We start from the raw sequence: 22201 nt of genomic DNA on the forward strand, positions 1-22201 counted from the left end.
GGGTTTAATTTCTTTTTGAAAAAAGTAATTCATGTTGTGCAGGGGAGGGTTTTGTTTATTATTTTTGGGATGTGTATTTAAGTTAATAAATGTTTATGCTCCTACTAAAAGACAGGAAAGGGTTGAACTTTGAGAAAATAATTTTTTTTCTGAGGGGGTAAAGAAAATATCCTGGTAGGAGATTTCAATTGTATTCTTCATGTGGGGGATAGGTGTGGTGTGGGGGTGAGAGTGTTGGGGTGATGGATAAATCCAGGAAGATATTGAAGGATAGGATTTCCTTATTTCATTTACAGGATGTGTTTGAAGCGATAGGTGATGGTACTAAGCATTTTACATGTTATAGTGATAGAGCGACTGTGAAGTAGAGGATTGATTTTTGCTTTATTTTTAGATCCCTTGATGTTTTGAATTATAATGTTAGGAAGGTGGCTTTCTCTGATCATGGCTGTGTGGAATGTGATGTAAGTATTAATGGGGAGTGGGAGTATGGAAAAGGTTTAGGGAAGCTGAATATTTCTTTATTGGGGGATGAAAGTATCAAAAAGGAATATAAAGGGTGGTTTGGAAAGTGGGTTAAGAGGAAGTCAGAGTTTGGAAATGTATGTGAATTGTGGGAGTGGGTGAAAAAGACATTTTTTTTATTAAAAAGGGTTGTGAGAAAGTGATGAGTATGAAAATTGGCAGAGGAGAGTGGAATATCTGGAAGAGTTAAGGCAAATAGGGGAGAATCTGAAGAATGGGATTGTGGAAGCAAGAGAGCGGATAAGGAGGAGTTTGGAAGGAAAGTTTATTGCGCAAGTTAGAGTGAAAGTGAAAGAAATGGATGAGAAATGCACTAGTTTCTTGTTCAGAAAAGTATATGGTAAACGTGTTGAAATGTTGAGTGTGTTTGATAATGAAGGTGAAGAGTGTTGCAGTAAGATGGGAGTTTTGGATACTGTGTGTGATTTTTATAAAGAATTATATACTGAAAGGAAGAGAGATTGTGTTTCGGAAGATGAATATTTGGAGATACTTGATAAGGAATTGCAACAGTATGATAGAGAATTTTTGAGTGAGGACTTAATGAAAGGGGAAGTTGATGGTTGTGTGAAAGGGATGAAGAAAGGAAAAGTGCCTGGAAGTGATGGTTTGCCAGTTGAGTTTTATTGGGAGTTTTAGGATATGATTGGTATATATGTTTTTGAATTGTGTAAGAATGTGTTAATGGAAGAGTTTATGACTAAAAGTATGAGATAAGGTGTAATAGTGCTGTTGTATAAGGAGGGTGAAAAGAGAGATTTGAGAAATTGGAGGCCAATTTCATTGTTGAATGTTGACTATAAGATTGTCGTGAAAGTTGTTGCTAATCGGTTGAGGGAAGTAATTGTGAGAATGGTGGGTGAAGAGCAGGTGTGTGTGGTACCAGGTAGACAGATTGGGAATGTTTGTTGTGTCTGGATGTTTTGTGGTATGCTAGGGAAAGGAAACAAGCAGTGGCTGTTGTAACGGTTGATTTTAAAAAAGCATATATGATAGGGTAGTGCATAGTTTTATGTTTAGTGTGAAAATGGGGTTGCCTGAACGTACTGTATGTTAGGATGGATTAAGTGTTTAAATAATGGGATTGTGAGTAGAGTGCAAGTGAATGGTTTTTTGATGGAAGAAGTGTGTATGAATTCTGGGGTAAGGCAGGGATGTCCCCTGTCACCAATTTTGTTATATATAAATAATGTTTTTCCACTGTCAGATTGTGTTCTAAGGAAAATTATTTGTCTAATTTTTGTAATCTTTTGGAAAAGTTACAGAGAGTAAAAGTTATTAAAGGAGACATATCCTATAAAAATGATGAATGTACCAGGGAATTATACTCCTCTAGATATAGAAGGATTGTGCTTAAAAAGTTGTGTTTCTGACTGATTTATTGAGAAATTCCCCCCAAACCCCACTAGCCACGCCCATCTGTTCCACTTCCTGCTGGCTGAATTCTCTGGATGAGCTGGGGAGCCGGCGGCCCTCCGTACCCTGCACTGTAGGATAGGAACCAATCAGCAGCTAGGCTGACCTGATAGGGAACTGCAGCCTGTCTGTGCTTTTGTGACTGCAGGGCTGTGATTGGCTCTCCCCCTCCTACTGTGCTTCTGGCAGAGACCGTTAGGACACGCCCACTCTCCATTTCACACTGGACAGAGAAGTGAGAGAATCTATAGGGAGCTCCAATAAAGGGGCCATTTTTACAGAGAGGATTAATTTTTAGCCCAAAGGGAAACCAGCACCGGATATTATTCATAATTGCCTACAAAATTAGCCATTTTTCCCATTTATCCAATATGTCTCCTTTAAGTTGAAAATAAATGGAGGGAAAGAGATGGTGAGCGTGGAGTGTTTTCTTGCAATTAAATACATGAGCATATGTATTAAAGTATGTATGAAAGAAAATTAGGCCGGATGTATGATGAGATATGCAGCAGGGAATGTATTGAGAAAGTACTGTTTGTGTGATGTGGATAGGAAGAAACCTGTGTGCTTTACTGCTCCTTGGTTTTATACATATAATTGATACATTAGAAGAAATAATTAGTGATGAGCGAATCTGTCCCATTTCTTTCAAAAGATTCGCGAAACGGCAAAAAATTTGCAAAATGGTGAAAATGTCGAGGGGAAAAATATTGTTGACAATTCTTTTGACGCCTTCGACTATTCTTGCGACAATTTGGGTGTGCGACTATTCTTTTGACGCCCGTGACTATTCTTGCGACAATTTTTGGACGCGCGGTGAATTTTTCCGCTGCAAATTTTTTCATCCGTTTCGCAAAACAATTTTCCGCAAATCCATGCCTGGCGAAACATTTCGCCCATCACTAGAAAATCTACAAACAGTAACTAAGGATGTGTGGTGTGAAAACAAAAAGATCTTTCAAATCTTGAGTGATAGAGAAGAAATGGAGGGGGTGGGTGGTCTTACAGTCAATGAGAGCAAAAATGTATAGAAGAGGGTGTGTGATAAGGATTTGGTTAATCGGCAAAAGGATTTAGCGTGGATGTGTGTGCATGGTTGTTTGCCAACTAGAGCCTTCCAAAAGGCAAAGAAGGTTAGTTGATAGTGAGAAGTGTCCGCATGAGGGGTGTCATTTTTTTAAAATATTTATCATTCTGTTATGTGTGGATACACTAAGAGGGTATGGGGAAGATGGACATACAAGTGTTTCTTCAGCAAGGTTTCTACAACATCACCTTTAATACTGTCAGCGATTTGAGAACCTGCTACATGAGGATGCAAATAAAAGCTTCCCACCCAGACTTGGAAGTTATTTCCTTTGCTGTAAATGAGTCCTGCAAATGGACCTCTGTAGTAGTGCATATGTACAATCCATTTGTAAGAGATGAAGAAATAAGAACTTTTCTTGGTCGGTGCTGTGCATATGTGTCTCCAGGGGAAATGAGGAAAAATGTCTTTGGGACTTTTAATGGGCATCGGTGATATTGGGTGAAATGGCAGAGGGGGTTAGTGGTTTGTCTCTACCCCCACAAATTTGTTGTTTGCCATTGGCAAAACCAAAGGCTATTTATTCTACCAAGGTCAACCCAAGTTTTGCAGATACTGTTTTTGTTTTGGCCATGTTAAAGTGGGCTGTGAGAAAGATATATGTTGCAGGAATTGCTTTAAACCAGGCCATAAAACTGTTGAGTTTGACATGGCTCGCAGATGTCACCTGTGTAATTCTGCAAAACACCTTGCCAGGCAATGCCCAGAAGCCCCTGCGGCTTCCGGGGTCCGTTTATATTCAGATGCTGTAAAAAGGAGCAACATCAGGGGCTGTCTTGATTCCTTTGCCAGAAAGCCCTGCGGAGTCTGACTTGGAGGATTTGATTCCAGCGGAAATGGCAATACATATGCTGAGGGGGGAAGGAGATGACATTCTCCGGAGTGAGGGGGGGGAAAGTGCTGGTGAGATGGATTTGGAAAAGGCATCACTGAAGAGAAAGACTGAAGAGAGGGGTAGAGGGTCTATCCCAAGGAGTGAAAGGATTAGTGACTTTTCAACTGGAAAGGGAGGTTTCCCCTGCCAATATTGACTCAGATTCTTCAGCGTTGTCATTGACTTTCAAAGACTATGAACATTACGAAAGAGGGCGGAGGGAAGGCAAAGAGCAAGAAAGCAAAAAAAAAAAAAAACATGTTCCAGATAGAGGCGAATATTGTCTTATTTGAATTTAAACACTTTCTGTTTGCAGGAATGTGCCATTGAAGAACCACCAACTAAGGTAAAATAGGATTTAGATCCTGCGGTGTGGTCCACGGGAAAGGATAAAAATGCAGGACTGGGGGATTTTATTTAAAGGTTTTGAGTTTGATATAAGGAAAATTATTCACATTGAGCCAGGAAGGGCATTATTGGTTTATTGTGAGGTGGAGGATTAAGATTATCAATGTTTATGCATCCGCAAATAGAAAAAAAAAAAAAAAGCAAGAGAGAGTGGAGCTTTTTGAGAAATTAAGTCTGTTTTTGGGGGTAAAGAAAATATAATCCTTATGGGGATTTCAATTGTATCGTAAAGGAAAGTGAAAGGAAAAGCAGGAGTAAGGGGGGGATGCTCTGTGGACAAGTCGGGTAAGATCCTGAAGCATTTAATTTCTTTGTTTGGGTTGCAAGATACGTTTATATGCACAGGTAACCATGGGGGTCCATTTACGTATTTCAGCGATAAGGGGAATATTTTTTCCAGAATAGATTTGTTTTTTTTCTAGTTCTGTAGAAATTATAAGTTATACTGTACAACAAATTTTTTTTCTGATCATGGGTGTGTTATATGTGAATTGTGGGTTAATGGGGAAAAGGAACATGAAAACTTAATGTACTATTATTAGAGGATGAAACTATAAAAACAAAAAAAAAGGTACAGGGAGTTTGGTTTCTGAAATAGGTAAAGAAGAAAAATGATTTTGAGGATGTGAGGGAGTGGTAGGACTGGGTGAAAGGGGAGTCAAAGAAATATTTCATAAATAAAGGTTGTAAGAAAGTGAGGGGGGAGGGGGTGCTGTTGGAGGGATGGCAGAAAAGGTTGCAGTATTTGGAGGCTTTAAAGGAACAGTAACACCAAAAAGTGTTTTAAAATAATTGTAATACAATGTACTGTTGCCCTGCACTGGTAACATTTGTGTGTTTGCTACAGAAACACTTCTATAGTTTATATAAAAAGCTGATGTGTAGCCACAGGGGCAGCCATTTAAAGGAGACAAGGCACAGGTTACATAGCAGATAACAGATAAGTTCTGTACAATACATTGGTGTTATATTTATCTGCTATGTAACCTGTGCCTTTTCTCCTTTAAATGGCTAATTTAAAAGTAATGCATGGGATAGAGGTGCCTGGGAGTGAAGGAAGAGATTTGAGGGTGATTGGCTATATGAACGATGGGACGTTGGTGTTTAAGTCAGATGGGAGTTTGAGAAGGGCGATATTATTGATTGAATGTTTTTGTATGGCAAGTGGCTTTAAATTGAATGTGGAAAAGAACAAGTGTAAAGTTTTTGGAGAATGGCAGGTAGTTGAACCGTGTGGGTGGCATGTGTGTACGGGTGGGATTGAGCTGCTCGGAGTAGTGTTTGATGCCATGATGCAAGAGAACCTGATGGATGATCGGCTGTTGGATTTTAGGATTTTCACACATTTCCAGCAAAGTGAGGGTAATGTTGGTTGAAAAGTCCTATTCTCCGTTTGTGCCATTGAAGGAGATTGAAGTGGTCTTGGAGAGGTTCTGTAAGAAAGTCACCATGGTTCGTAAGATTTTGAATGAACTAGGGATCTCGACTTCGAAGTACAGATTTAAAGTGGTTTTTGAAGAAAAATTGTTTTCCTCCTGCCAGGTTTAAGTTTGGTAATGTGAATCTTGACTTGGCTTGATTTTAATGGCATGCCGGATTTTTGCAGGAAATGTTGATGTTACGGACACATTTCTGAGAACTGCAATATGTGTCAGAATTGTGGGGCCTCTGGTCATGTTGCTAAGAACGATTTGCAGGCTAAAAAATTTAACCTTTGTTACCTGTTCACTTCCTGTCCTAAGAGAGGGGAAAAAAGTTCTTCGCAGATGCAGTTGGAGGATCTGAAGATAAGTCCCTTTGAGGAAAGTGTTTCTGATGAGGCGAGTCAAAGCCCTGAAAGTTTTTCTGTTAAAAGGAAGGAGTCTTTGAAATTGGTTGTGGGTAAGTGGATGTTCCAGTTCAGTCTGCTGGAAAGAAAAAGTCTCCTACAAGGAGGTGAGAAATTGTACAGTGAATACAAGTGTAAATCTGATATTGTTAACAAAGCTTTTATTGACAGTTGGTTGGATGAAGAACAAGCTGATCTTCGGAGAGTTGTGGACTTTGAGAATACTCCGGAGTCTCAATTGAGGTTCTTGGTGTTGCAGTACATTATGGATCTGACATGATTGTGGTAATAAAGTTTATGTTCTTTATGTTTAAATAAAAATATCTACTGGTTTCAAGGATGTTTTAAGTGATGGTTTTCTTGCTGTACACTTTATTACTGAGTTAAACCTTGTATTGTGATTGCTTCTCAACCTTTTGGCTAAGCGGAAAGTTTTTTCTTTTTTTCTTTCCAGCCGGCAGCTGGAGCCTTACCAAGGCAATCAATGGCATTGCACCCACACAATTCAGCACTTACTTTGTGTTTGATTTATGCACCCTGGATGGATGTCATAGTCCTTTAGGCTTGACCCCAGGCCAAGACTTGCACCCTGGGGGAAGCTTTGGCAGAAGCCAGGGTAGATGAGGACTCCCCCTAGCTGCAAGGCAAAGGGGAGTCCAATGGCCTGGTGGGGCTCACCCTAGCTTTGGCGAAGGTGGACCTACCCACCCATGCTGTCCGTTGGCTGGTGTCTTAAACACATGAGCATCACAGTCCATGCCTTCGGGTAGGACTCACTGACCATGATTCAATATCATCTGTTCTTATCAGTTTAATATCTGCGATCGCTTCTCTGCCTTTTGGCTAAGATCGAGTGTCATTAGGTGCCTGCAGGTGCAACCCTGCGGCCTTTGGGCATTGGTAGTGGTCATAGAACTACCTTAAGCCCATTGCTGCTATTGGGGGGTGGCCATTCTGCAGGCAACGAGAGGTGATTGTCTCACTCCAGTGAAGTCCTTGCTGGGAGTGCTACTGCTGATATGGATGCAGATGAGAGCTCAGTCCTAAGTTTTACTTGATGAAAAATTCTGTCCGGATTATTGCTACGGGAGAAGATCTGAGTGTGGAGAAGTGGCTGTCTTATGTCGTTGATGTTATCCTTGGAGATTTTGGCAGAGTAAGGAGAGCTGAAATTCTTGCTATCCAGGATTATCTGAGAAGGGGCGTCTTTGATGTGACCTTTGACGTAGATGGGATCTTCTCAAGTTTCCTGAAGATTTGGCAGCAGAGTCCTGATGATGTGCGTTTGGTGGGGTTTAAGATTATTCCCCATTTTAACGAGGAGGTGACTTTAGTAATAATGTCTTATTCACCTTTTGTGCCTCTTGGAGAAATTGAGGCATTCTTGTGGCGATATTGCAAGAAAGTTTCTTTTGTTGGGCATGTTTTGAACAAACTTGGTATTTGGACATCCAAGTACAGGTTCAAAGTGATTTTTGAGAAAGACTGGCTCTCTCCTGCTAGGGTTTTGGCTTGGGAATGTAAACCTGGATGTCTATTTTAATGGAATGCCAGTGTTTTTCAGGAAAGTCACGCCTATAGTCATGGTGCTGATGTCTGCAAATCATCAGTCAGATCTGTGGTGACTCTTCTCATCTTGCAAGGATTGTTCTCAGCCCAGGTGTTGTAAGTTCTACTTGGAGATCGGCCACCTTTATTTAAGTTGTCCTCAGAAAGAAGGTGGGTGATGCTCCTCGAGAAGATGTTGTTTCCTGCTGTGGTTCTTGATGATGAAGTTGCAGTTATTTCTCCTGATTTGAGTGTTTTTGTTGAGCCTGTTCTGACGTCTTAGGGAAGTATGGAGATGGAGCAGCTCCCTGCTAAGAGAAAAAAGGCAGGAAAAAATAAGGTTGAGAAAATTGTTGTTGATCATAAGGTCCAATCGGGAAGTTCAGCTAGTGAGTCTAGACCTCTTACGAGAGGTGAAGTTTTTTTTGGTTTCTGGAAACAGAGTTCTGACGAGGAGTTGAACTGTTTTTTTTTTTTTTTAGACCTGGCCTGAAGAGGATAAGAAAGCTTTTCAGAAGAGAGTGGACCTTGCTAGAGTTTCTGAAAAAGAGGTAAGAGAAAATTATGGAGTTTATTAAGAAGTTTAAGTAAATTTAAGTTTAAGTTATGATTGTGGGTTTATCCTGCATTGCCACGTCATTACTGAGTTGAAACCTTGTATCGTGATCGCTTCTTGGCCTTTTGGCTCGATCAAGCCTGGTCTAGTCATAGGCATGTGTGGCCTCTAGCACTCGCCCTTGAGTCCATTCCTTTTAGGTTTGGTTCTTGCTGCTATAGGGTGAAGGACTGTCCCGCAAAACAACGGTGTTACCCCAGTTCTCAGCCTTCCTTCTTTCCTTAAGTGGAATTGTAAGGCATGCTGCTATTGGGAACTGGCTGTTCTCTTTGAGGAAAGGCAATCTTCTTACTGTGAGCAATGGCTTCTGATGTGCCTTCTGATGCCATCAACACAGTTCGCTGTATATCCCAATCGAGAAGAAGCAAGTGTGGGGTCTAATGGGGTCTAAATGGGGTCTAATGCGTGTGCAGAGGACCATGATTGAAGGAGTTCTTGGAAAGGAACACAAATCTATTTTGTGTGTGCAGGCCTTCCCTCGGCAAGGTTTTTTTTATCTTTTCTTACCGGCAATCAATTACAGTTACAAGCGAAACCTTTAACATGCAGACCATGAGCATTTGACAGGAATTATAATTGTGGTGAATAAAGCAAGGAAGCGAATTCCTGTTATGGTGCACATGTTTAATCCCTTTGTGCAGGATGAAGAAATACGATCCTTTCTGAGAAGGTACAGCAGTCATGTTTCGCTTGGTGAAAAAAAGAAATATTCTTAGAACCTTTAACAGACAGAGAAAGTTCTGGGTGGAATTGATAAAAAATGTACGGATTTATTCTTTAAAAAAACTTTTGGAAAGAAAGTAGAATTAATGAGTGTGTTGGATGAGAGTGGGAGAATTTGTATGCAGTAAAGAAAAGAGAGGAGGGGTTGGAGCATGAGTATTTAGAGGTGTTACAAAAAGTGTTACAAGGGGAAGATAAAAGAAAGTTTTTGTGATGATTTGAGGAAAGAAGAGTGTGATATGTGTGTAAAAAGTATGAGAAAAGGTAAAGTTCCGGGAAGTGATGGTTTACCTGTTGAATTTTATTGTACGTTTGGGATGTGTTTTTAAAGTTTGTAAAGAGGTGTTGGAGAATGGATGTTTAACTGAAAGCATGGGGGAAGGCATAATTGTTTTGTTATATAAAAAAGTAGAAAGGAAAGATTTAAGGAATTGAAAACCAATTTCTTTGTTGAATGTATACTACAAAATAATAGCAAAGGTCTTAACAAATCAACTGAGGGGAGTGATTGAAAAGATGATTGATGAAGAACAAATGTGTTCCTGGGAGGCAAATTGGAGAATGTTTGATGTGTTTGTGGGATGTTATATGGTATGCGTATGAGAGAAAACAAGAGGTAGCAATTGTGACTGTGTATTTCAAGAAAACGTATGATAGGGTGGTGCATGAGTTTATGTTTAAAGTGTTGAAAAGGATGGGAGTGCGTGATCATATGATAGGTTGGATTAAATGCTTGTATAAGAAGATTTTGAGTAGAGTGTTGGTGAATGGAGTTTTGACAGAGAAAGTTTGTATTAAGACTGGGGTGAGACAGGGTTGTCCCCTTTCCCCAATTTTGTTTATTTGTATGATTAAGCCTTTGATGAGAGCGTTTATGAGAGATAAGGTTATGCGTGGGATTGAGGTGCCAGGGAGTGGTGGGAGTGATTGGTTAAATAGATGATGTCACTTTAGTGTGTAAGCCTCAAGCAGATCTGAGGAGAGTGAAATTGTTGATTGAAATGTTTTGTATGGTGAGTGGTTTTAAGATAAATGTGGATAAAAGTGTATGTAAGGGTTTGTGAGAGAAATTGATATATGTGGATGGCCAGTACAGGAAGGTGGGATTAAAGTTTTGGGTGTGATTTTTTTTTTTACATCGATTTGAGAGTATAAGAGTTGGGTGAGAGTGAAGGACAAAATTAAAAGGAAAATTGATTTTTGGACTCTTGGGTCTTTAACGATTGAATGGAGAATACTTGTATGTAAATCTGTGATATTACCTATTTTGCTATATATTCATTTGATTTTTCCACCTGCAGATCAAACTGAGACAAATTAATTGTTTAATTTTTGTTTTTATTTGGAATTCTAGGATGGAAAAAGTAAAGTAAAGTAGTGAAAATGAAGAAGAATGGTGGGAAAGGTATGTTTTTGGTTGTGAAGTATTTTAGTATGTGTGTGAAATTAAGTAAGAAGAGTTTAGTGGGATGTATGGTTAGGTATATGTGTGGGAATGTGTTAAGATATGACTTGTATGTTATTGATTAGAGAAAGCCAGTGAGTTTTAATGTGCCTTGGTTCTATGTGAGGGTGGAAAGATGCATTAGAAGAAATAAGTTGGAAAGTGTGGGTACTGATTTGTGGTGGGAAAGTAAAAAAGTTTTGAGTTTATTGGATGCAAGGGAGGAAATGGTGGTGAATGGGTTATCTGAAGAAAGAAGTAAAGAAGTATGGCAGAGAGTAAATGAGGAAGAGTTGGTGAATAAACAAAAAGATCTGGCATGGATGTGTATGCATGGGGGTTTGCCTACAAGAGTGTTTCAAAGGAGGAGAAGACTGGTAGATAGTGAGGTGTGTCCAAGGGATGATGTCACCATCGGTTACCCAAAACCCAGAACAATTGCCAAGGTACACCAGTACCTTGGCAATTGTTCTGGGTTTTGGGTAACCGATTTTTGCCTATAACAGCCACCTTTGGCTTCGGGTGGAGCCCTCCGCTACTTGGGTGCCGCCAGGTCTTAAAGCAAGAGGAACAGGGCAAAGGTACTGAGTGAGCAAGGGAACCAGATTGTTACAGGAGGACTGAGGGAGTTTACAAGAATCAGACAGGCCGGGTGAAAACCAGAATGATAGCGCAATGCACAATTAGCATCCAGAGTCAAACAGGCAAAAGGGTAAATCCAGGCAGAATTCGCTCAAAGTCAGGATACAGGCAGGGGTCAGAACCAGACACAGGACAAAATGCGCACCCAGGAACTATGGTAGTTAGACCTATAATGGGCGTGGAAGAAACTGAGAGGAAGGGATTTAAAGGCTAGATAATTAAAGATTCAAAACAGGTGTGTGTAAATAGAGAGCACCCGCAGCCATCATTCCTGCCTGGATAACGAAGGATATTATTGAAGTGAACCAGGTTCAAATTCAGGCAGGAAGTTACACTACTCCCCCCTCTCATGAAGGGGCCACTGAACCCTTAGGCCCAGGCTTCCCAGGATTAGAAACATGGAATTGCTTTTTAAGGCAATTGGCATTAATGTCTGAAACCAAAACCCAAGATCTTTCTTCTGGGCCATAGCCTTTCCATTGCACAAAATACTGAAGCTTACCCTGGGAGATTTGGGAATCAACCAACTTAGAGATTTCATACTCTGGTTGCCCTTCTACCAAAACAGGAGGGGGGCTGGTAAACTGATGGACTTCTCTAGCAGGCTTAACAGGGAGACATGAAATTCATTAGAAATCTTAAGACTAGCTGGCAACTCAAATCGAAAATTTACAGGGCTTAACACTTCTAGAACTTTGTATGGACCAATAAACATAGGCCCTAGTTTGGCAGAAGGCACTAAGTTGAATATTTTTAGTAGAGAGCCATACCTTATCTCCCACTTGATAAGTAGGAGCCTCCCTTTTCTGATGGACACCTGCAAATGTAATATTGGATTGTACCCTTTGCCATATATCAGCCATATCTTGGACAGACTGGTCAGCAGCTAGAACATCAGAGGGAGAATGACAATGGGAAAAAGTTTTGGGGTGCTTTCCATAAAACAGTGAAAAAACGAGACATACGTGTAGAGGAGTGAGGGGCATTATTGTGGGCAAACTCCACCCAGGGTAGTAACTCAGCCCATTTAGACCGTTTGTCAGATACACAACAACGAAGAAATTGCTCAAGGTTTTGGTTTGTTCTTTCTGCCTGCCCATTAGTCTGGGGATGATAAGCTGTAGAGAATAACAATCCAATACCTAGAAGAGCACAAAAGGCTTTCCAGAATTTGGACACAAATTGTGTCCCTCTATCAGATACAATACTAGAGGATACACCATGTAGCCCGAGAATGTTTTTAAGAAAGTAAGTCTGCCAGCACCTTGGCCGAAGGCAACTTAGGTTTAGTAAAATGGCTCATTTTATTTCATTGTCTATTTACCACCCAGATAACAGTATTTCCCTGGGAAGGAGGTAAATCAACAATAAAATCCATTGATAAATGTGTCTCGTGTCTCTGTGTGCTCTTTAAGGACAGGAAGAGATTGTAACAGTCCCGAAATAGAAGTCTTAGGGATTTTAGACTTTGCACACACAGCACAGCATCTTGGCGTAAGGTAGGCCACCATAAATCTCTTTTAAGAAGCTGAATAGTCTTATTAATACCAGGGTGGCCAGATAATTTTGAATAATGAGTCTCTGTAAACACTGCAGAACAGAGATTCTCAGGAGCAAATAATTTACCTAGTGGTTTGGAACTGGGAGCCACCTCCTGTACAGGCTGCAGCAAAATAATAAAAAAGTCAGGACTTAGGGCAGCTACAATCACAGACTTTGGAACTATAGTAGTTTCAACCTGAATGTCAGAGTGCAAGGGTTCAAAACGTCTGGAGAGGGCATCGGCCTTGGTGTTTCTGGACACAGGCCTATATGTGATAATGAAATTTAATCTGGAAAAAAAACAATGCCCACCTAGCCTGTCGTGGGTTAAGGTGTTTGGCAGATTCAATATATAACAGATTTTTGCGATCAATGTATATTACAACCTGATGCTTTGCTCCATCCAGCAGATGCTGCCTCCATTCCTCAAGGGCCAACTTGATGGCTAGCAATTCCTGGTTACCTATGTCATAGTTAGCCTCTGCGGGAGAAAATTTGCTAGAAAAGTAAGCACAGGGATGCATTTTGTTAGTAATTGGGTGCTGCTGAGAGAGAACAGCGCTTCACCTATTTCAGAGGCACGGAGGAGCCGGGGCTGAAGCCAAGACAAAATAGCCTCCACCTTAATAGGGTCCATCTCTAGGCCATGTTGAGAAATAATATAACCTAGAAAAGGAATGCTGTGCACCTCAAATGTACACTTCTTAAATTTGGCATAAAGTTTGTTTTGTCTAGAAAGGACTTGATATATATGTCTATGTTCCAATAAGTTAGATGAAAATATCAGTATATCATCTAAATATACTATAACGAATTTGCGAAAAATCACAAAAAATGTAATTGACAAAGTCTTAGAGGACAGAGGGGGCATTGCAAAGGCCAACAGCAATCACCAACTATTCGTAGTGCCCATCCCAAGTATTAAAAACTGTCTTCCACTCATCCCCCTTCCTTATCCAAATCAAGTTATAAGCACCACGGAAATCTAGTTTAGTAAAGATTTTGGCACCTTTGACTTAAAATAATTCAGAAATTAAGGAAAGGGGGTAGCGGTTCTTAGCCGTAATTTTATTAAGACCCCTGTAATCAATGCATGGAGGAAGACCCCCCCCCCCATCCTTTTTACCAACAAAAAAGAACCCAGCCTCCCCAGCCGGGGAGGTAAAAGGTCTAATAAAGTCCCTTTCTAGGTTCGCTTTTATATATTCCTTCATTGCCTCCATTTCAGGCAGAGAAAAAGGGTAAGTTCTACCTCTGAGAGGTGTGGTTCCTGGCACCAGCTCTATAGCACAATCATAGGGTCTATGGGGTGGTAAGGTTTTAGCAGCTTTTTTTGAAAACACAGCTGCAAAATCTCTATAGCATTCTGGGAGACCCTCAAGCACTGCAGCAGCCAAACAAAAGGGGTATTTAATGCAGGTAGACTTACAAGCAATAACCCATTCTAGAATCTCCCCAGTACTCCAATCAGTTCTTGGATTATGCAGTTTTAGCCACAGAAAGCCTAAAATCACAGATAGACGCACACTGGGTAAGATGGAAAGAAATTTCTTCAGAAAGTGTGCATCCAGTGGTCATATGTAATTTTAAGGTTGCAAAATTAACTAATCCACTGCCAAGGGGTTTTTCATCAATGGACAGGAGTCTAAGAGGAGATGAGAAGGGGACAGCAGGCACAGACAGGCAGCAAAAGTGGTGTCAAGAAAAAATCTATAAAAGCTTTCACTGAAACAGATGTACTGCCCCAGGACAATGTTACAGGCACAAAGAGCTTAGAACTCGCCAGTTCAGGAAAATATGTACAACTGCAAGACTTTGCTTTTCCATTTAAACACTGAAAATTTTCTGCCTTTACTGGTCAGGTATACACATAGTGGCCATTACCCCCATAGCACTGCCTCCTGCAATTTTTTTCCATTGCAGAAAGAGAACTCCTAACAAACCCTAATTGCATGGGTTCTGTTAGAGCAGAATAGGTGCTAAGGGCAGGATTGGTAAGGGAAGGATCAGCCACAGGTTTAGTAAAGACGGTGTTTCTCAGTTTTTCATGCAGTCTCTCATAAAGATGCAAATCAATGTCTATACATAACTTCATAACGTCATCCAGATTCACTGGGCTATCAACTCGGGCTAATTCATCTTTAATATTCTTAGCATGCCCCTGTCTGAGCAGCTGAATTCCATTTGGTGTCAGCCACCAGTATTTTGAAATTCATGGCATACTTCACTACAGACCACTGCCCTTGGGACAAATGTGACAGAGCAGCTTCAGCCATGGAAGTATGATTAGGGTCACCAAAAATATAAGTCATATTGGCCAGAAACCCTGTGCTCAATAAGATGTGAAGCCCAAGCAAGAGCTTTCCCATGCAAAAGGGTTAAAATAAACCCCACCTTAAAGGCATCATTAAAAGATTTACCAGGCTGGAGTTGAAAATAGAGTTTGTACTGGTTAATAAAGCTCCTGAAATATTCCCTTTCCCCACAAAATTTTCCACAAGGAGGCATTTTAATACCTTGAGAGGGAGCCTGTGCAGAGATAACAGAAAATGCAGGAGGGCTCACCTGGTGTAATAATCCCTGCATGTGCTGCAGGTTAACATACAAAGTAGTTAATACCTGAGCCATAGTACTCAATTGCTGACTCAAATTGGCAAGAGCTTGTTCAGTAGCAGCAGAATCCAGGCTAGGCGTAGCTTCCTCATTGGTGTCCATAACCCGTTATAATGTCACGATCGCTATCCCAAAACCCAGAACAATTGCCAAGGTCCCAGTCACAGCTCACACTTCTGCCTATAACAGCCACCTTTGGCTTCGGGTGGAGCCCTCCGCTACTTGGGTGCCGCCAGGTCTTAAAGTGAGAGGACCAGGGCAAAGGTTCTGAGTGAGCAAGGGAACCGGATTGTTACAGGAGGACTGAGGGAGCTTTCAAAAATCAGAGGGCAGTACAAAATCAGGATCCATAAGCAAACAGGCAAAATGGTCAGTCTAGGCAGAATTTGCTCAAAGTCAGGATACAAGCAAGGGACAGACAGGACAAAATGTGCACACAGGAACTATGGTAAAATAGACCTATAATAGGTGTGGGAGAAACTGGGAGGAAGGAATTTAAAGGCTAGATAGTTAGAGATTCAAAACAGGTGTGTGTAAATAGAGAGCACCTGTAGCCATCATTCCTGCCTGGATAACTAAGGATATTATTGAAGTAAACGAAAAACCCAACAATTCTGCTCAAATAGGTGCAAGGCAAAGAATTTGCACAGCAACCAGTGAATTCCTGGTTCAAATCCAAACAGGATGTTACAGATGAGTGCCAAATAAATGAGAATATTATACATTTATTTTCGGAATGCAAATATTCTAAGGGGGTGTGGGGAGAAATGGGAGATCTTATTAAAGGTCTAACTGGAACTAAAGTATTGTCTTATAGTTTAATAATGTTTGCTTTGAGTGGGATTGGTGGTCCAAAGGCAAGAATTTTTTGCTTGATTATGAATGGTGTGAAACAGGCTTTATGGGATTTATGAAATGTGATATGTGTGTTTAGGAAGTGTGAGTTGGAAAAAGTGGAATTCTGTGAATTTGGCTCAGCTTTTTTTTTATGTGTTAAATGAAAGAAAAGGATTGGGAAGTGATGCAGAAGAAATTTGGAAATTCAAAATATGGAAATCCTAGTAAAACACAAAATGATTTGTTGAATTGATAGTCTGTATACTGGTGAATTTTTGTTTTGAAAAGATAGAAAAATGGTTTGTTGTTGTTAATTTTTAAATTTTCTAATAAAAAAAAGCAGCTAACTCATACTGCATAATTTCTGGTAGTGGGGGACTGCGTTCGCGCTTTCCCCTGGTCTGGTTTGTTGAAAAGTAGAAAGAGGGCGGCAGCAGGTTTCTTTCGGGAAACACGCTTGCGCCGCGTTTCTCCAGGCCCGGGGTGTTCACTCCATCGCGGGTTGTCTTTCTTTGCTGTTGTTGAGCTGTATGTTTGCCGCGCGTTCCAAACCCATTTCTACAGTTGATCACTAGGTGGCGGCACAAGCTTGGCAAGGCACAGTTACAGAGTTAAAGGGTAGTTTCCCCTTCCAACTGTTGTTTTTATTTGAGTTGTTTTCCGAGAGTACCGAGAAATACTGGCTTATCTCCGTGGCATTCTATCTTGTGTTTTTGGCCATGTTTTTCTGAAATTGGGAGGAAAAAATGTCCTATTTCCCCTTCTCGTGGATGAGCGGAATCAGGCAAAAGTCGTGCAAGTCCCTCCCCTAGGAACAGGGCTAAGGCCGCCCTGTGCGAATCAGCTTTTATGGCCCTGCCTCCAGGCCTGAGGCTTCTGAAGCGGCAGCCCTGAACTCCTATCGGTTTCCCCGGCCCATTGATATGCTAACGAGCGATCCTGTTGCAAACAGGCTGACTGCCTGTACAGGCGAGGCCCCCGTATGTAAACGCGTTTGCTGCAAAGTATTCTGGGAGTGCTTAAGCCCCTGCCCCCTTTTTCCACATTTAGCGCTCGTCTAGCGGCGGTGTTAAGGCGCGCCTCTGCTTCAGAGAGCGGAGCCGGCTGCCGAGCGCGTTTGCCGCAAAGGAGGCAGCGTTTGTTCCAAAGACACAGGTCTCCGTATGCTCGTCGGGGTGTATCCACGCAGCGCCGGCAATCTTGCCTTCTCCAACTCATACTTACCTGGCAGGGGAGATACCATGATCACGAAGGTGGTTCTCCATTGCACTCCGGCTGTGCTGACCCCTGCGATTTCCCCAAATGCGGGAAACTTGACTGCATAATTTCTGGTAGTGGGGGACTGCGTTCGCGCTTTCCCCTGATTTCTCTGGTCAAACGATAGCATTTGAGCGTTCAGCGACGTGGGGTTTTTAGGCCGTTAGAGGCCGCAACCTTGCTGCCGGGCCGGGGGCCTGCCTTGCTTCTTTGCCTGCACGCGAGCAAGTCCTTTGGCTTGCGCGCATGCAAATGAGGGTGAAACGCGTGCAGCTTCTAGGACTTTGCAAGGTTTGCGTTTGGGCGGCTCCCTGTCCGAGCGCGCGCCCGTGGCTGCCACTCAAGCAAGGGATCCGCCCGGCACCCGCAGCTCATAGACGAGGGACTTGCAGGTGCGTCCGTGCCAGGTAAGCAGGGAGGGCCGAGCAGTCTCCTTATGTTGGCAGGCTCGTGTCTGAGCCGCAGCCCTGCTTCTTCCCCAGCCAACTCATACTTACCTGGCAGGGGAGATATCTTTTGTCAGATAATATCGCTAGCTGTGTTTCTTGTTTAAGTGTCAACCCTCGGCCTTGAGGCATCGGTTTTACCTTAAGCCTCATGCTGCTATTGGGGGAGGACCCTTCTATAAGTGCAGGCTAGTTTTATATTTCTCGTGTTTGCCTGGAGATCCGAAGTTTCGTGCTGAGGGAAGAAAGGAGGACACAATCATGGCGGCGGCCACAAACGCGACGATTCCGGCTTATGCGCGGGTTATTAATTCAGTAAGGATGGAGTTCGAGAAGGAGAAGAGAGGAGACAGAGGAATTGAATACATTGTTAAAGTTTTGCTGTTTGGGCTTTTTCAGTTCACTGCAGATAAGATTTTGGCTCTTCAGGATTATCATTTAAGAGGAGTTTACGATATCACTTTTGTTAATAAGAAGACCTGTATTGACTTTGTAAAGAAAATGGAGCAACATCACAGCAATGATTTATTAAAAGGCATTAAAATAACACTGCATTATGAAGTTGAAGATGTGAGACCATTGGTGGTAAAAATGTATAATCCGAATGTACCCCAAGAAGATGTTACAAACTGGCTTTTAATGTACTGTGATAAAGTGAAATTCTTACACAATATTGTGAATCAATTCGGGTTATGGACTGGAAAAAGAAAGTTTTTAGTTTCTTTTAAAAAGGGAATTTTACCACCTGCACGTTTTAGTATTGGGAAATATAATGGTGACTTATTTTATGATGGGATGGGCAGTTTTTGCAGACTTTGTCATGAATATGGCCATACAATTGAGGACTGTAAACAAGTGTGTCGATGCAGAAATTGTGATTCCTTCAAACACACTACAAAGGAATGTTCCAAAGAAAAGAGATGCAATTTTTGTTTCAATACTGGCCATGTGTATTTTAATTGCCCTAATCGAAGTCGTGAGAAAATGCGACATGCTGTTCCTGAAGGAAAACCATCTGTTGAGAGGCATGCTACTCCTGTTTTAGTTCTGGCTGCTAAGCAAGCATCACAGAGTGCATCTGATCTGACTTCCACTGTTCCTGAGAAGGAAGGCCCTTGTGAGATGAAACATCTGGCTCCGGATCCTGAATCGTCGTCTGGGGAGATGCCTTCTATTTCCGAAGAGATGGACGGCTCTGCATCAGACGGTGTTAAAGGTGAGGAATACAACTCGTCAGCTGCTAAACCGGGAAGAGGAGGGAAGGAGCGTGTTGAAGATGGTGAATCTTCTGCAGGCGAATTCTCTGATTTCACCATGGTATCAAAAGCTAAGAAACAGCGGACAAGATCTCCTGGGGCCAAAGGTGCTGCAAAGCAAAAGAAGTCATGGGCAAAAGTTGCCAGTTTTGGTGCTAGCAGGCAGCAAGAGGAGGTAGCAATTGGTTCCCCCATGATTGAGGATATTTCTAGTGATTCTTCATGTGGGGGAGAAAGTCTTGCCTCTCCAGTGGGCCTACCATCTCCAAGCCAAGAGTTCTTATCTTGTGATTCTGTTCAGCAGTTTAAGGAGGTGCTAGGCATGGATCCTTCAGGGAGCGACATGATTTTTTAATGTAAGTCACCATTAGAGATTTTATTTTTTTAATCTCACCATGGGAGTTTTAAAAGGTTTATCTTTTAACGTGCACTGTGTAAAAAGCCAGCTAAGAAGAGTGACTGTTTTTAATTTTTTAGTGGCTTTTAATGTGACTGTTTTATTCTTGCAAGAATGTGCTATACCACACATGAGCAGTTATGAGACTTTTGCAAAAGACTGGTCTTATGGTCCATCTGTGTGGTCAGGTTCAAATGTGCACAGAAATGCAGGAGTTGCCATTCTTTTTAAAGGACCGGTTAAGATTCACCACATTCAAGAAATTTTACCAGGGAGGGCTTTGTTTGTTTCTGTTTTTATTGATGGTATTAAATGGAATCTTTTAAACGTGTACGCACCCCCGGATACCAAAGAACGGATTGAATTATTTGAAATGTTAAATGTTTTTATGGTAAATGTTGGGCAAACTATTTTAGCCGGGGATTTTAACTGTGTTTTAAATGGTATAGACAGATTTGGTCCAGGTATCAGAAATACGGACAGATCTGCCAATCTTTTAAGAACCACTGTGACTGATTTTAGATTTAAAGATGTTTTTATGACACTTTGTAAAGACGCACCTTTAAGTGATAGAGTCACGTGGAAAGGTAAAGATTCTGGTTCTAGAATTGACTATGTTTTTACCTCTAGAACCTTAATACCGTTAGCGTGTGTACACAAAGATAATGTAATTTCTGATCATAAAGTGGTGATTTTTAATGTTTTATGTCCGATCGAGCAGAGGGTTGGGAGGGGCGTGTAGAAATTGAATTTTTCCCTCCTAGATGACGATAATGTATGTGAAGATTTTATGAAGATTTTTAAAGAATGGCAGAAAGAAAAGTTGCACAATACGGATATTTTAATATGGTGGGATATAGTAAAAGAAAGAATTAAACGATATTTTATAAAACTTGGGGTACAAAAAGCAAGAGAGAGACGGAAGTTTTATGATGACTTAAATCTACAGTTGCAAACTCTCTATAAGTTTAAAGCAATCGGTTGTGATGTTGCAGAACATATTTCTGTTGTTAAAGAAAAAATCCAGAAGTATCTGGAGGACAAGGCAAAAGAGGTCATTTTCAAGAGCCGGGTACAGCACATAGAGGAGAATGAGAAATGTACCAGGTATTTCTTTCAGAAAATTCAAGCTTCTAAAGATTTAATTATAGAAATGGAGGGGGAGAAATCCAGAGGTGGAATCATGAAGAAAGTTTTTAATTTTTATCAGAGTTTATATGATTTTAAAAATATTGATGATTATTTTACAGAAGATGCTTTAAAGGAGACATTTCATATCACCTTCATATTCAGTTATATGATTCATCTTTCTTCAATCTATGTAATCTTGCAGAAAAAAAACGATTTGAATGCATTTTACCTGCTAAAATCGTTTTTATATCAGAGCTCCAGAGAGATCTTCACTCCTCTGAAGCTAAACTGAAATGAGAGATGGGAGTGTCTCTTCATTCTCCCACAGGAAATGGTCACAGCACTGACTGACAGGCTGAACTCTGCTGTAGCAGGGAAAACCCCTCCCACCTCCCTGCCTGTGTATCTGTTACCAGTCTGCACATAGCTGTCCTGTGATGCTGCCTGATCTTTACAAGTTGCAGGGAGTTGTTGCAGGAGAAAATACCAAAAAACAGCCAGTTTAGGTGTCAAAGTACAAGTTGCAGGGAGTTGTTGCAGGGGAAAATACCAATAAACAGCCAGTTTAGGTGTCAAAGTACAAGTTGCAGGGAGTTGTTGCAGGGGAAAATACCAAAAAACGGCCAGTTTAGGTATCAAAGTACAAGTTGCAGGGAGTTGTTGCAGGAGAAAATATCAAAAAACGGCCAGTTTAGGTGTCAAAGTACAAGTTGCAGGGAGTTGTTGCAGGGGAAAATACCAAAAAACGGCCAGTTTAGGTATCAAAGTACAAGTTGCAGGGAGTTGTTGCAGGAGAAAATACCAAAAAACGGCCAGTTTAGGTATCAAAGTACAAGTTGCAGGGAGTTGTTGCAGGGGAAAATACCAAAAAACGGCCAGTTTAGGTATCAAAGTACAAGTTGCAGGGAGTTGTTGCAGGAGAAAATACCAAAAAACGGCCAGTTTAGGTGTCAAAGTACAAGTTGCAGGGAGTTGTTGCAGGAGAAAATACCAAAAAACGGCCAGTTTAGGTATCAAAGTACAAGTTGCAGGGAGTTGTTGCAGGAGAAAATACAAAAAAAAACCCAGTTTAGGTGTCAAAGTACAAGTTGCAGGGAGTTGTTGCAGGAGAAAATACCAAAAAACAGCCAGTTTAGGTGTCAAAGTACAAGTTGCAGGGAGTTGTTGCAGGAGAAAATACCAAAAAACGGCCAGTTTAGGTGTCAAAGTACAAGTTGCAGGGAGTTGTTGCAGGAGAAAATACAAAAAAAAACCCCAGTTTAGGTGTCAAAGTACAAGTTGCAGGGAGTTGTTGCAGGAGAAAATACAAAAAAAAAACCCAGTTTAGGTGTCAAAGTACAAGCTGCAGGGAGTTGTTGCAGGAGAAAATACCAAAAAAAAAACAGTTTAGGTATCAAAGTACAAGTTGCAGGGAGTTGTTGCAGGAGAAAATACAAAAAAAACCCAGTTTAGGTATCAAAGTACAAGTTGCAGGGAGTTGTTGCAGGAGAAAATACCAAAAAAACAGCCAGTTTAGGTGTCAAAGTACAAGTTGCAGGGAGTTGTTGCAGGAGAAAATACAAAAAAACAGCCAGTTTAGGTGTCAAAGTACAAGTTGCAGGGAGTTGTTGC

The 22201-nt window shown here is 41.2% G+C and overlaps 1 long non-coding RNA gene and 1 pseudogene across 1 annotated transcript; both read left to right on the forward strand.

Annotated features, from left to right (window-relative positions):
- Window positions 1-6383: 6383 nt before the first annotated feature.
- On the forward strand, window positions 6384-10406 carry LOC116408344. Its single transcript, XR_004220889.1, has 3 exons — window positions 6384-6423; window positions 8169-8237; window positions 10380-10406. It is a non-coding gene; the product is annotated as an uncharacterized LOC116408344 (long non-coding RNA).
- A 6913-nt stretch (window positions 10407-17319) lies between these two features.
- On the forward strand, window positions 17320-17466 carry LOC116408536 (annotated as a pseudogene).
- The last annotated feature ends 4735 nt before the right edge of the window (window positions 17467-22201 follow it).

The sequence above is a fragment of the Xenopus tropicalis genome, chromosome 1 (assembly GCF_000004195.4).
Source record: "Xenopus tropicalis strain Nigerian chromosome 1, UCB_Xtro_10.0, whole genome shotgun sequence".
In the NCBI taxonomy this organism is placed as follows: Eukaryota; Metazoa; Chordata; class Amphibia; order Anura; family Pipidae; genus Xenopus; species Xenopus tropicalis.